This window comes from Panthera uncia (genome assembly GCF_023721935.1).
Source record: "Panthera uncia isolate 11264 chromosome B2 unlocalized genomic scaffold, Puncia_PCG_1.0 HiC_scaffold_24, whole genome shotgun sequence".
Classification (NCBI taxonomy): Eukaryota; Metazoa; Chordata; class Mammalia; order Carnivora; family Felidae; genus Panthera; species Panthera uncia.
In genome coordinates, this window is record NW_026057580.1 from 92,643,886 (window position 1) to 92,657,636 (window position 13,751).

General features: G+C 45.4%; 1 pseudogene; it reads left to right on the forward strand.

Moving 5' to 3' along the window:
• Positions 1 to 12,785: 12,785 nt before the first annotated feature.
• LOC125938951 (protein BEX5-like) lies at positions 12,786 to 13,729 on the forward strand (annotated as a pseudogene).
• The last annotated feature ends 22 nt before the right edge of the window (positions 13,730 to 13,751 follow it).

The following is a 13,751-nucleotide window of genomic DNA, read 5'->3' on the forward strand; positions in this document are numbered from 1 at the left end:
CTCTTAGAACAGGGCCCACTCCACTACTGCCTATGTTTAGCACCTAAAAGTCCATGACCTAAAGCAGTCCGGGTAGTTAAACAAACTGAGGGTAGTTGGACAGTTCCGAGGGCTTAAAAATTCTGGGCTCCTGAGGGTCTTGTAAGGCCCCTAAAATCTCACTGTGATCTATCCTTTCTTCAACTAATATTTCTTGGAAGATTATCATGTGCCAGGCCTGTTGAGCAGGCAGGAATGGGATTGGAAGGAGAAACAGACACACTCCCCATACACATGGCACTTAGAGCCTTGTAAGGGAAATAGAAATTAAGCAAATAATCACAAATATAAAATCATAACTACAGTGTACACTGTGAAGAAGTACAAAGTGTGAAGGAGTCTACGAAGGACACCTGTTAGTCACGATGGAACCGGGGAGACTTTCTGTGAAGATGGGGTTAGGAAGGCCTTCTCACAGAGGAAGGCTTTGCAGCCAAAAAGCTGTCGATTTATTTATTTAAAAAAAAAAAAAACTTTAAAAAAATGTTTATTTATTTATTTTGAGAGAGAGAGCTCATGCAGGAGCAGGAGGAGGGGCAGAGAGAGAGAGATAATCCCAAGGAGGCTCCATGCTGTCAGCACAGAGTCTGACGCGGGGCACGATCTCACGGACAGGGGGCTGGCTCTTACGAACGGTGAAATCATGACCTAAGCTGCAATCAGGAGTCAGCCACTTAACCCACTAAGCCATCTAGGTGTCCCAAAAAGCTGTAAATTTAGACTGTTGATTGTATGACCCAGTGAGGCTGTTCATATATCCCCAAAACCCCCTGAAAGGACCAAGAGAAGCTGTGATATGTTCCCGGAAACTTGCTTTATGCTCAGTCCTCCCCATTTTCGTTGATGCCAGCTCAAACTTCCAGTGCTCAGGCCCACAGCCTTGGGTCATCCTTGCCCCTCCCTTTCTCACTTCTCACAACAGATCTACATCCATAAACTTTGTTGGTTCCATCTTCAGATTATATCCAGAATCAGGTGTCTTCTTATCACCTCCCCTGTGAGCCCAGTGTGAGCCCCAGAATCCCCCTCCTGGGCTACTCCACTCATCTCTTAACCATGCCTGGTGTCCGCCCTCGCTCCCAATGGCCTATTTCCAAACTAGCAGCTAGCATAATTCTTCTAAAAGCTATATCAGATTATATTCCTCATTTGCTCAAAGCCTTCAGTGATTCCCCATTGCACTCAAGAATAAAAGCCAAAGTAAAAAAGTAAAAGCCCACGAGCCACCCCCAAGCCACCCTCCCAGCATTTCTCTCCAACTTCATTTCCTCTTAGTCCCCATTCCCCCACCCCACACACACACCTCAGAATACTGCCTCAGGGCCTTTGCACAAGCTGCTCATTTCCCCTGTCTGGAATGCTCCTTCTTATACCCACATGGCTAACTCATCAGGAACTGTAAGTCCCTGCTCAAATGCCAGCTCCACAAGGTGTACCATAACCGCCCAACTCAAAACTACAACCTTCAACCCCACACACATTCCCGATCTCCATTCCTTGCACCCTATTTTTTCTATAGCACTTATTTCCCATGCTATATACACAATTAACTTAATCTATCCACTGTGTATCCCCTCCCTCTCCACTAGCATGTATGCTCTAGAGTCAGGGATTTTAGTGTGCTTTGTTCACTGATGTATCCTTGTATTGAGTTAAGGGCTTAGCACTCTGCTTTAAATTTGCATTCCATGGCAATAGCAATTCATTCTATTGCTATAGTGCTTTATGAATTAATATTGGAAATAAATCTTACACTTATGCAATGGTTAACACAAATTGCATTGCGTTTTTCCGTAAGAATGATAATGATATTCCAGTGTAAACATTCTGGATGTACAATTTTGTTAACTGTACTTAGGTATGTCTTCATTTTTTTTTTTTTTTTAATGAACAGGGACCCTTTAAATATGGAAGCAGCAGGGCCCTGATGTCTGGTTTCCCTCACTAATAAATAAACCTATTCACAATGGTGCAGTATTTAGAATCAACACGCTTCCAAAGAGGGCGGGAATATTTTGTTTTGCTTTAAAGCTGCCTTTTGCACATAACATTTGGTCATCTCAGGAGACCCATGAAGCAATCAGAAAGAGCTAAAGCACGGGAACAGTATGTTCTTTGAAATCTCTCTGACAGAAGCAGACAGTCTCGCCTCCCCTCAAACTGTCCTGAAGGGGAAGTGTGGCGACTTGGACAGTAATGAGACGGACTGGGAACTCCCCCTTCCCTCTGGTCTACTTTACAGGCGAGCTTCATGAGGGTGAAAGATGGGTCATCCCCATCTACAGATGCTTTAGCTTGAAGCCAAGCTGCCTGGGAAATAAAATATTGGAAAATAAGTGAAACTATAGTCCCCTCCAAAACAAGATTTTGTAAAAACAAGTGGCATTAAAAATTGCCAACACTTAAACTCTGCTGTTTCACAGTATCGCCCATAGATGGCAGCACGTGATCCACCTTTCTTCACCAACGAGCGGATTCAACCTTTATTTTCTCTAGGTAAGTCCACTGAAAATTCTACTAGTTCTCGAGCTCCTCTGAAGCTTTCCTTGTCATCAGATGGAGATTTGAGTGTGCAATAAAATCTTGGGGTTTTTGCCCTCCCTCACTAGATTAAGCTTCTTGGTGACCTCAAACCACAATCACCAAGTCAACGGTGGTACTGTGACCTGGAAAAAATGGGGAGGAAATGAGAGACAAAATAAAACAAAAACCACACTGTGAGCTTTTTAAGGGAGAATGAGATCTTGGCAAGTAGGCTGTTAGCAAACTAAGTTGAAGACTAGTTATGTTCAGAAAAGTCAAAAGTCAGAAAAACCCATTTTTGTGATTTACCCCTCTAGGGTCCCTATTACCAGACACTGGGAGCTTTCACATGAGCACAAGAATTCGAGTGATGCATACTGACCTGACCACTTCCAGTTCCGAAAATTTCTGATCTGTGGCCAAAAAAGTTTCAGGAGATAAGTGTCCAAGAGGATGAAATCATTTTCTACAGATTCTAGCCAAGACTAGTATCTATATGTATTTTAACAACAACAACAATGGCAAAAAAAAAAAAAAAAAAAAAAAAAACCAAAAACAGAAAAAACCTTCAGGTTAACCAAAATATTTCTTAGCAAAAAGGAAACTAAAGCCTAGTGGACTGGTCCACTAGGACAGTGTTTTTCAAAATACCAGTTGCAATTGACTCCTGTTTTGGAAACCAACTAGGTAAGCCATAACAGGCATTGTAGAAGAATAGAATAGAAAAGAGAAGAGAAGAGAATTAGAATTAGAATAGATCAGGGTGCATCTCTGTGTACAGAGTTCTAAGGTTAAATTTCTTGCTTTGGATCATGGCCAAAGAAAACCTGCCAAATTCTGCCGCGGAAAGCTGTGTCAGCTGTCAACCTGTGTATTTTCTATAGTCCAACACCGACAAGCTCCTCGCTACCCAAAAATTTAATTTAACAAGTAGCTTTTGGTTGAATGTGAGAGGCATTAAACAGCAAGCTAAATTAAGCTCTCCCCAAACCACTGGGGTATAGAAACAGAGAATTGTCATTTATCATTTATCATCACTGTTATACATATATCCATGCTTTTCCAGAACAATCCTAACCTCAGGCATTTTGTCCTATTCATCTATAAGCACATTCATACTCGTGATGTCATATGTCCTAAATTTCATTCTGGGAAAATCTAGCTGGTGGCTAAACCTACAGGCCAAGGATCAAAACTTAAATCTCTAAAGGAGGTAGGCAATCAAATGGGTGAAGCAGGACAGGAGTTGCAAAGGATTAACTGTGGATTTCATAGGAAATGTATAATTTTTAAGGTGATACGTAACATCAAAAAAGATATTTTGCTCAGCAGAAATCAGGACTTTTATGGCCTGAACTCAGTGCCCCACAAATTCCTATGCTTTAGTCTTGACTCCCAATGTGACTGTATTTGGAGACAGAGTCTTTAGGAGGTGATTAAGATGAAATGAGGTCATATGGATGGGGCCCTAATCCAACAGGGCTGATGGCCTTATAGGAAGAGGGAGAGAGCTCCCCCCTGCACACACAGAGGAAAGACCATGTGAGCACACGGCGAGGAGCACACACCGGGAAGAGAGTCCTCACCAGAACCGTATCAGTCAGCACCCCGATCTTGAACCTCCCAGCCTCCAGAACCGTGAGGAACAAATGTCTCTTGCTTAAGCCACCCAGTCTGTAGTATTTTGTTATAACGGCAGAACATTCTAACACGAGGCCTATGGTCCTGGGCGCTCGAGGCTGCAATACCTGAAGTCGCTTTAAGTACCAGTCCTCACAATGGCTTTGAAGTCTCAGGACAACCGGGACAGTTGCTTCATTGAGTTACTTCAAGATGTATGATTACAGCTAGTGTGACTGAGAGTGAGGTGGGCAAAGGAAAAGCCACTTGGAAAGCCAAGAAATAAATGTGACCGTTTCCAGGGGAGGCGATGTCCCCAGTTTCAGAATAAGCACGACGACGCCCACACCCCGGCCGGGAGAGGCATTGGCATCCGGCAGGACAGGGGCTGCGGGACCTGGCTTTCACTTTCTTCATGTCTTCCTGTTCCAACTCACTGTCCCTCCCGTTCTAGTGCAGTTCACACCTTGTTTCACTTTATCGTCATGGTTTTCAGAATTGTATCCGTATTTCCACCTTTAGTTTTTAAGTCTTTACTTTGTACCAGGTGCACGTGCAGATGCTGAGACACACTGGTTGAGAAACACAGATGACAAATTCTCTGTTCATGGCACGTCTGTCCCAGTTGGGTGAGACAGACGATAAGCAAAATAAAGAGCCAAACCATGAGACCCATTAGAAGGCTGTAAGGTGCATCTGCCATGTTGTTTAGGATATTCAATTCAGCAGTAGAAGAAAACAACTGATACGGAGGGAACTCATATGTGAGCATATATAAATAAGAAAATTAGTGGTAAGCGAGGTGTGTTAGAAAGATGAAGTAGAACACAGATAGGAAGAAACAGCAGGGCCAGGATACCTGATAGTCACGATACTAAAATACACGAACGATACTCAGTATTCCTGAGTTCTTAATTTGGCCACACAGCTAGGTAACGTGTTCTGGCCCTAAGTGACCTTTGCCCAAAGAACACAAAATCCTTGCTGCTCAGAAGGCTGGTTGACAAGCAACAGCCAGGGCCATGTAATACTTCCAAACACCCTGTCTGCTGAGACCCCATGATCAAAGTCAACTCTGGTCCTGGTAACTATCAGGGTACCGTGGTGTGGGAGAGAGAGAAACAGACATCTTGAGTATCGGTGTCGCTGTGGACCCAGGTACTATGGTTTTTCTAACCATGTGCTGTGTGAAGCATGTAAAGGAACCCCATCATTCTTTGTGTGAGTTTCAACTGATTTAATAAACCATGTGATTCAATCATCCTAATTGGATCTGCGAGCCTTTCCAGGAGAGCTTGCCTAGTTGTGGACTTAGAGGCTGTCGTGGCCATGAAATAATTTCCCATGTGACAAGGATGAAAAGTGCTACAGCATCAGAAATAGAGCAAAGAGGGGAGGGGGAGGACTTCAAACAGAGTGATCAGGAAAGGTCTGAGTGAGAATTTGACAGCAGAGCAAAGACTTGGAAGGACTCAGGAGAGCAAGACAGGCAGAAATCCTGACGTGCAAGGAGTCCAGCCGCGAGCTTTACTGGCAAGCTCTGGAAACAGGAGCAGCCAAACAGCAAGGAGGCAGGTGTGGCCAGCCAGGAGTGAGCTGGCCTGTGGGAGACAAGGTGACAGGTCGCAGGGGCATCCCTACAAGGCCCGCCATGTCCTTGTAACACCGTTGGCTTTCACTCTAAAATGCTTTCCATTGGAGATTTTTTGGATACGGGAGTGGTTCAATGAACATTTTCACAGGATCAGTCTGGCTGCACCGAGTGGACAGGAACAGGGACAGAGCGTGACGGCCGGTTGGGAGAGAACTGCAGTGACCCAGGCAAAAATGACGGTGGCTCCCACAAGGAGGCAGCCGCAGAGGTAATGAGAAGTGACGAGATTCTAGACGTTTTGGAAGTAGAACCGACAGGGTTTGGTACTGGATTGGGGGTGGGAGTGAGAAAGAGAGGAGTCCTTCTTGAATCCCAGGCTCTAGGCCTCGGTCCCTGGGATGGAGATGCCATTAGCTGTGGGAGCAGAAAACTGGGGAGTAGTTATCATTTTACTAAGGAAGGGACTGAAACTTCGAAGTCACACGGGAAGTGAGCTGTTCCAGCCAGGAATCACTTGAAGCTAGGTCATGTTTCTAAGCTGACGCTGTTTCTTTCACCCCCTGAGAAGAATTTACAGAGAGGAGTATATAGGGAGGGGGGCGCGCGGAGGGAGGGGGTGCAGGGAGAAGGGGGCATGGGAAAGGGGGGTACCCCGGGTGGGGGCGCACGGGGAAGAGCGTGTGAAGAGGGGGTGTGGGGAGTGGGCCGCACGAGGAGGGGGCGGAAGGGAAGGACACGTGGGGAGGGGGATGCCAGCGGGTACCCACCTCTTGACATGCTTAGGAGGATAACTAAGCCAAGAGTTGTAAAGTGCTCAGAGCAGTGCTGACAGGGTAAGTGCTGCACAAGCACTTAATAAATACAATTGGGGTTCACAAACCCTTAGAGGTCCTATGGCCCTATTTCCCAGAATCCACAATTGTCTTTTATATCTCCCCCTGAACTCCGTGCTCTTGTCAGTTCATCTGGAATCATCTGGATAACCGCCTTAAAAACTGACTACGGCTATGCTAGTCCGGTACCCTCACGCACACTCGTGTGCTGCACTTGCAAAATCTCCCAGTAGTTTTTGCGGAGAAGCGCGGCGGGAGATTTGTGGCACCTGCAGCTCACCGTGGGACAGGCGCGCTGGGCTCCGAAGCCGCGTCTGGCCGGCAGGCAGCTCCCCAGGCAGCTCCGTGGTCACGTTGCGGGCAGACTGGCATCGCGGGTCCATCTCTGCGCATGCGCATTGCGTAGTGGGAAACGCTGCAGCCGCTCCGCGGTCACGTTGCGGGCGGACGGGCGGCGCGCGTCCATCTCTGCGCATGCACATTGCGTAGTTGGAAATACTGAAGCCTCTCCGTGGTCACGTTGCGGGGCGGACGGGCGTCGCGGGGCCCTCTCTGCGCACGCGCATTGCGCAGTTGGAAACCATGTTTCGTTCCTGCTTCTAGCAGTCCGTGGATTAGATACCCGCTCGCTACACCTCGCAAAATTGCCGCAGTATGACCCTATCTTCAAGTGAGTAAGACAGCTTTGTGGGGTTATAAAGTGGCATTTAAAACCCTCGAAGAGGGAGCACTGCCCGTACCCTGCTGACGTTCCTGGGTGGGAGCAACGAGGCTGCGTGGGGCAGTGGAAGATGCTGGAAGCTGGAACCAAGGGCCACTGCCTGAGTGAAGAGCTGCTGGTGCTGCCAGGGGCAAGAAGCAAATGGCGGGGGTGGGGGGCGGGAACCAAGTCCCTTCGCCCCGCTCCTGCCTTCCTGCCTCTCTCCAGGATCCCTTTGGGCAGAACCCTACAGGAAGGTGGCACAGGGAAAATAGGGTTTCCAGAGTCTCCGGCCAGAATCAGATTACATTAGATATAAAAGTACTTAGAAAATGGGCTATGCATTGAAAAATAACATTATTGAGGAATGCTATGGGAAATGTTACTTGGTAGTAAAGGGTTAATTTTAAGTCTAGGATTTTCATATTCTTCTCTTTAACCACTAACATGTCTATATGTGAACAAGTAGGTAAAATTAACGTTAGCTTCGTGCCTTAAACTGTTTTGTTCCAGACACTGGTACCTAGAGGAAGAGATGTCCAATGTTCTGGCTATAATCGCTGCGAATATAAGAGTACCCCTGACGTGTGGGCAATTATCCTAGGCTAGAAAAATCTCATGTCGTAGGTCTGGGAGGGTCGATATCTCACACTTGCTTCTGCTCCACTAGTAGCATGGAGGAAGTTGGATTATGTCACTGGAATGCACACATGTGACATTGCTGGAGCAAATCATCATAAAAATGTTTGTGTTTGTGCTAGATATTGGTATATACGTCAACATCTTCTTTTCTTTTTTCAAAAATGTTTTATTACATATTTTTGAGAGAGAGAGAGAGGGGCAGAGAGACAAGGAGAGACAGAATCCGAAGCAGGCTCTAGACTATGAGCTGTCAGCACAGAGCCCAGCACGGGGCTCGAACCCACGAACTGTGAGATCATGACCTGAGCTGAAGTCAGACACTTAACCAACTGAGCCACCCAGGTGCCCCTCGACATCTTTTTTAAAGTGATTTTCCCACATGCTTCCTCAAACATACTAATATTTCCATTACTATTACTCATTTCACAGCAACAAGTCTTATATTAATGTGTGGGTGGCCCACCAGAGCTCACCACTAAATTATCATTTATCTTTGCGAACCCATGAACTTCTTTTGTTTTCCAGAGACACACCCATTTTGTAGTTCATGAGATGTGCATGTATTGCAGATTATGTTGATTTGCTTACTCGACAAATAATAACCAAGGCCTTACCTACCATAGACCTGACCCAATGCTGAGTCATCAACCAAAAGGTTATGGTCCATGACCTCATGGTGGTTACAATCTATCGCGAAAGGCCGGAGATAAATACATAAATGTACAAACACAAAGGAATTCTACGAAGAATTCTAGGGAAACAAGGGTGAAGAGCATAGGAAGCTAGCGTGTAAGTTTAGAAAGGCCTCTTGAGGAAGTCATATTTGAGCAAAGACCTAAAGGATGTGATGGGTGTGTAGGTAAGTGGGAGGATTTCTTGCAGAGCCGAAAACAGAAGAGAAGTCTGTGAAATGGAGAAGAACTTGGCCCACTGCAAGAACAGTTGGAAGCTCGGTCTGGCTAGTGTCCAGTGAGAGGTCTCATTGAGGCTGGAGAAAAGCCAGATCCCACATGGATTTGGATGGTATTCTGAGGCCAACCGGACAATGGAGTGGTGCATGCCACTTTGACTTTGTATGAGGAAAGGATGGCTGAGCAGGAGTGAGCGGCAGGAGTTGAATGAAAGGCCCTGCAGCAGTCCAGGTGGTATCACCAGGTGTCTCCAGGGGTTGACATTCACATGGAGAAATGACGATGGCTGGACTGGAGGAAAGTCGTAAAGAAGAAGGGAAGTAGCTGTGAAATCTACTTTGGAGGTCTAATCTGCAGGACTGGTTATTCATTGCATTCAGAAAAAAAATAGTTCCGGGTTCCCAGTCTGAGCAACTGGGTGATGGCAGATGAGGAACAAAAGACAGGAAAAGGAAGAGAGACAAGAGAAAGAGTGGGGAAGAGGCCAAAACGGATGTCAGGAGTGAAGAAAGCAATCTTTAGGAACAATTATGAAATCTTAAGGCACACATAAGGCACACATCCTTTGGTGTTAACTTGCTCGGCACAAAGTCATTGCTCTAATCTCTTGGAGAGGAAAAGCCTTTGTTGGAGATGATCCGTGCCTTTTCTGAGGTCATATTGATTTAGAAAATGGCAGAGCCAGGGGAAACCACGAGCTGAATTCTTATACGAATTGGGACCAATGATCAGAATAATCCGGAGATAAACCACCACCTCTAGGCTTCATGTTCTGTGCTTTACTTTAACTGTTTGGATGTGGTCACAGGCTTTGCCAGAAAGCCTCTGGAATTTAGACAGATTAATAAGATTGTATTTGCAGGCACTCCTACCACAATCTTTCCTGTAGACTCTTAAGTGATGGCGAAAAACTTTCTACTCTAACTTAACTGCTAAGAGAAAGAAAAAGTAATCCCTCTTAACTTGATGTTCAAGGTATTTCCCCAGTTATGGGGATTGAGGCACCTGGCTGGCTTATTTGGTTAAGCGGCCAACTGTTGATTTCGGCTCAGGTCCTGATCTCAGGGTCGTGAGTTTGAGCCCCGCATCGGGCTGTGAACTCACAGCACGGAGCCTACTTTGGATCCTCTGTCTCCCTCTGTCTACCCCTCCCCTGCTTACACTCACACACTCTCCCCTGCTCTCTCTCAAAAATATAAATAAATAAATAAATAAATAAATAAATAAATAAATGTACGTCCTCAGATTTAATACTGATAGATGAACTCATTAGCTCCTACTGAGGAAGGGTAAATATGGACATTGCCATTCACCGAACCTGACCGTGGAGTCAGTGGCTCTAACACTTTATCTTCATTGTCTCTGGGCTTAGGATAAATTATTTGTCACATGTAAATCCTAGCTGAAGATGCCTGCAGGTGGAAAGAAAATAAGGCAATGAGACGTTGGCTTTTGATTTACCACAGCTCTGTTCATGGGAACAATGCTTAGCAGTTCAGAGCACAGACTCTGGGTTTGGATTCTCACCCCTCTCCTACTGCCACCAGATTTCTAGCTGTGTGATCTTACGCTACGTGCATCCATACTTTGTACCTCAGTTTCCTTATCAGTAATATGGGGATATTAATTTACCCATTCCTAGGGTCTTTTGTGGATGAAGTGAGGTGCTGTTTATACAAATCTGACTATGACGTGCTATTCACGTGTTAGCACAAGCACACATACTGCGCAAGTGGGCTGTAGGTGGTGTGTGTTTGGATTGTAGCGCTTCATAAACAAACCACAGGAGGATGTAGTGACTTGATAAATGGGGCAGCCCTAAAAGCAAATGTTTGTACTTAATTCGTTCTCAAAGAATTCCTGGGTTGCGCTGGAGCTTCAACATAAAGAATATAAATAAGACTTAGCTTGCAGAAGACTTGGTAATATTTAGATCTTTGACTCTCATTTTTCACTTGTGGAAGGAATGCAAAAATCCTAAAATACGATAGCCTCTGGTAAAGTAGCTTATAGTCTTAGGGAAGAGGTGAGTACACATTCAGAAAGTAAATGAACCAAGCTGAGTGGTGGCAGTGTTGAATGTAAATAACTGCAGGTCAGACTCAGGTTCCAAACTGTAATCCCAGAGTTACAGCCCACAGCCACTTTTGAGCCCTAACAATGTACCAGAAGCAGAGCATCCTTCCAGGTCCCAGAGCAGTGGGTTATAGACAGGAGAACAGGTCTTACAGAAGAAACTGCTTTTGAATTCCATCAGATGGTGTGCCAGTGGTGGAGGCCCTACCTGGTGGGCTTTGTAGTGTAGAATCAGTTACAGGAGTTGTTTCTTTGGTACACGCTGTATCTTTTAGGAGTTCATTGTTGCGTAAGAAAGAAGACATATGCCCAAAAAATGTATCCTCTCACTCCCTGCTTAAAACATCAAAGTGCTTAGCAAAGTATATAAGATTGTTCATGATGTGGTTCCTGCTTGTTGGTGTAAGTTAGGAATGCTTTCAGCTGCAAGGAATAGAACGTTCCATCAACAGTGGCTTCAACCAGCGCTTCTCAAGCTGTGATGTATCTTCCAATCAGCGGAGCTTCTTATTAAAATGCACATTCTGATTTAGGAGGTCTGAAGTGAGGCCTGAGATTCTGCATTTTTTTTAAGTTTATTTGGCTTTGAGAGAGTGTGAGAGTGTGTGAGACAGGGCACAAGCGGGGGAGGAGCAGAGAGAGAGAGGGAGACACAGAATCCAAAGCAGGTTCCAGGCTCTGCGCTGTCAGCACACAGCCCAATGTGGATATCACACCCATGAACCATGAGATCATGACCTGAGCTGAAGCTGGACACTTAACCGACTGAGCCACCCAGGCTCAGATTCTGCATTTCTAACAAGCTCCCAGGTGGTGCTGATTCTATTGGTTTAAAACCTACAATTTCAACAGCAAGACTTTTAAAGAATGCAATTTTCCCTCTTTCATATCACAGGAAAATCTGAAAGTAGTTCCAGATTTGACTCAGATCAACAATGTCAGTGCTCAGGGATTGGCACATCGGGAACTGGCTGAAAAACCATGGCCCACAGGCCAAATCTAACCCACTGGCTATTAGAAATAAAGTTTTATTGGAACACAGCCATGCTCATTTGTTTATGTAGGACGTATGACCTCTTTCATGCTAGAAAGGCTGAGCTGTAACAAAGACCAGATGGCCCATAAAGCCTAAAATGTTTACCTTCACCTGGCCCTTTATGAAACAAGCTTGCTAACTCCTAGCTTATGCATTAGTATTCACTCAGCACCTGGGCCTATCATGTCTCCCAAACTCAGTGAGGACTGTTGACAAGGAAGAAAGGCAGGCAGTAACCGTGTCTGCAACATGGCTCCTCTCCGTCACATCCTGCTGTCCCCTAACATGCAACTCATGTGCCCCCCGCCCCCCAAGGCACCGGGCTTCTTCACTGCATCTTCAGAAAATGCCAGATGTGTCTTGAGAACAGCAAGATCGCTGAATGTTTGCTAAAAACAAGGTGGTAAAGGACTGAAGCCTGGGCAGGCTGCTACAAGAGTGACACGGAGGATGGCCTCAGGTTCCAAGCTAAAGAGTTTGGATTTACAAGTCAATGGGGGGCCTTGAAGATTTTTAAAGCATGAGATGAGTTTATTGTTGTATGCATATAATTCTGATAACACAATGTAGGGTGGTCTGTTGTATTAGTCTGCTTAGACTGTCATAATAAGTACCACTGATTGGGAGGCTTCAACAACATAAATGTATTCTGTCACCATTCTGGAGGCTGAAAGTCCAAGATCAATGGTGCTAGAAAATTCAGTTCCTGGTGAGACCTCGCTTTTTCTTGTAGATGACCAATCTTCTTACTGTCTCCTCACATGTCCTTCTCTGTGTTTAAGCAGAGAGAAAAAGAGAGGTGTTGATAAAAATGGTGGGCAGAGAAAGGAGGGTGAACTGTTGGGTCCCAGCCATGTTGAAATTCCTTATAAATAAACCACGTCACCATCCAGCAAGTGGTTTTGACTCCCCCACCCAGCAAGTCGTCCATTTGCATTCAAGAAATTCAGGTCCATTGGCACAGCAGATTTCAAGGCTAAGAGAGAAAGACTCTGTTGGATCCCTGCAGGAAAAGTAAGCAGGAAAAAAGTTTCAACATGGAAAATGTCCTCCGGGAAAGAGAAGGAGAAAGGCAGGCTCCAGTGCAGAATGAAGAAGAAGCCCACCCTTTGGGAGGTGGTGAAGGCCAGGAGCCTAGAGGAAATATTAGAGTGGATTTGGCCCCACCTGCCCATGATGGTAGAGAGGATATGCCCAACAAGCTTGTCAATAACGTTGACATGACAGATGGAGACACAGATGATACGGAACTTTTCACGGATGACATGAGGCGGCTAAGGAGGAAATCAGGGGGCTTCAGTTGAGGTACAGTTTGCCCACTCTTATAGGAGATCCCCCTCACCGTGACCATCATGATGAGTTTTGCCTTATGCCTCCAATGCTGAGATTAGTAATAATAACCCCCCTGCTTCCCGAAGTTGCATTTTCTTGATGTGAACCTATGGTGTTACGTCATTTTTCTGATTAGAGATTCCATTTTGCCTTACTCTGGAAGTTTTTCTGTCAGGGAAGTTTCATCAACTTGCAGGAAAAGATGTTTATTACATGCTGTAAAGGTAATAAAGCAGTTTAAGAAGCAATCTAAAAAAAGAGAGAGAGGTGTATTTCCTCTTCTTATTGCATTAGGGTCCCACCCTTCTATCTTATTGAACCTGAATTACCTCCCTGAATTCTCCGTTTGCAAATAGAGTCACGTTGAGGGTGAGACTTCAACATATAAATTTCAGGGGGACACAATTCAGTCCATACAACCAATGGAAAGAAAAAGCAGGGAGAC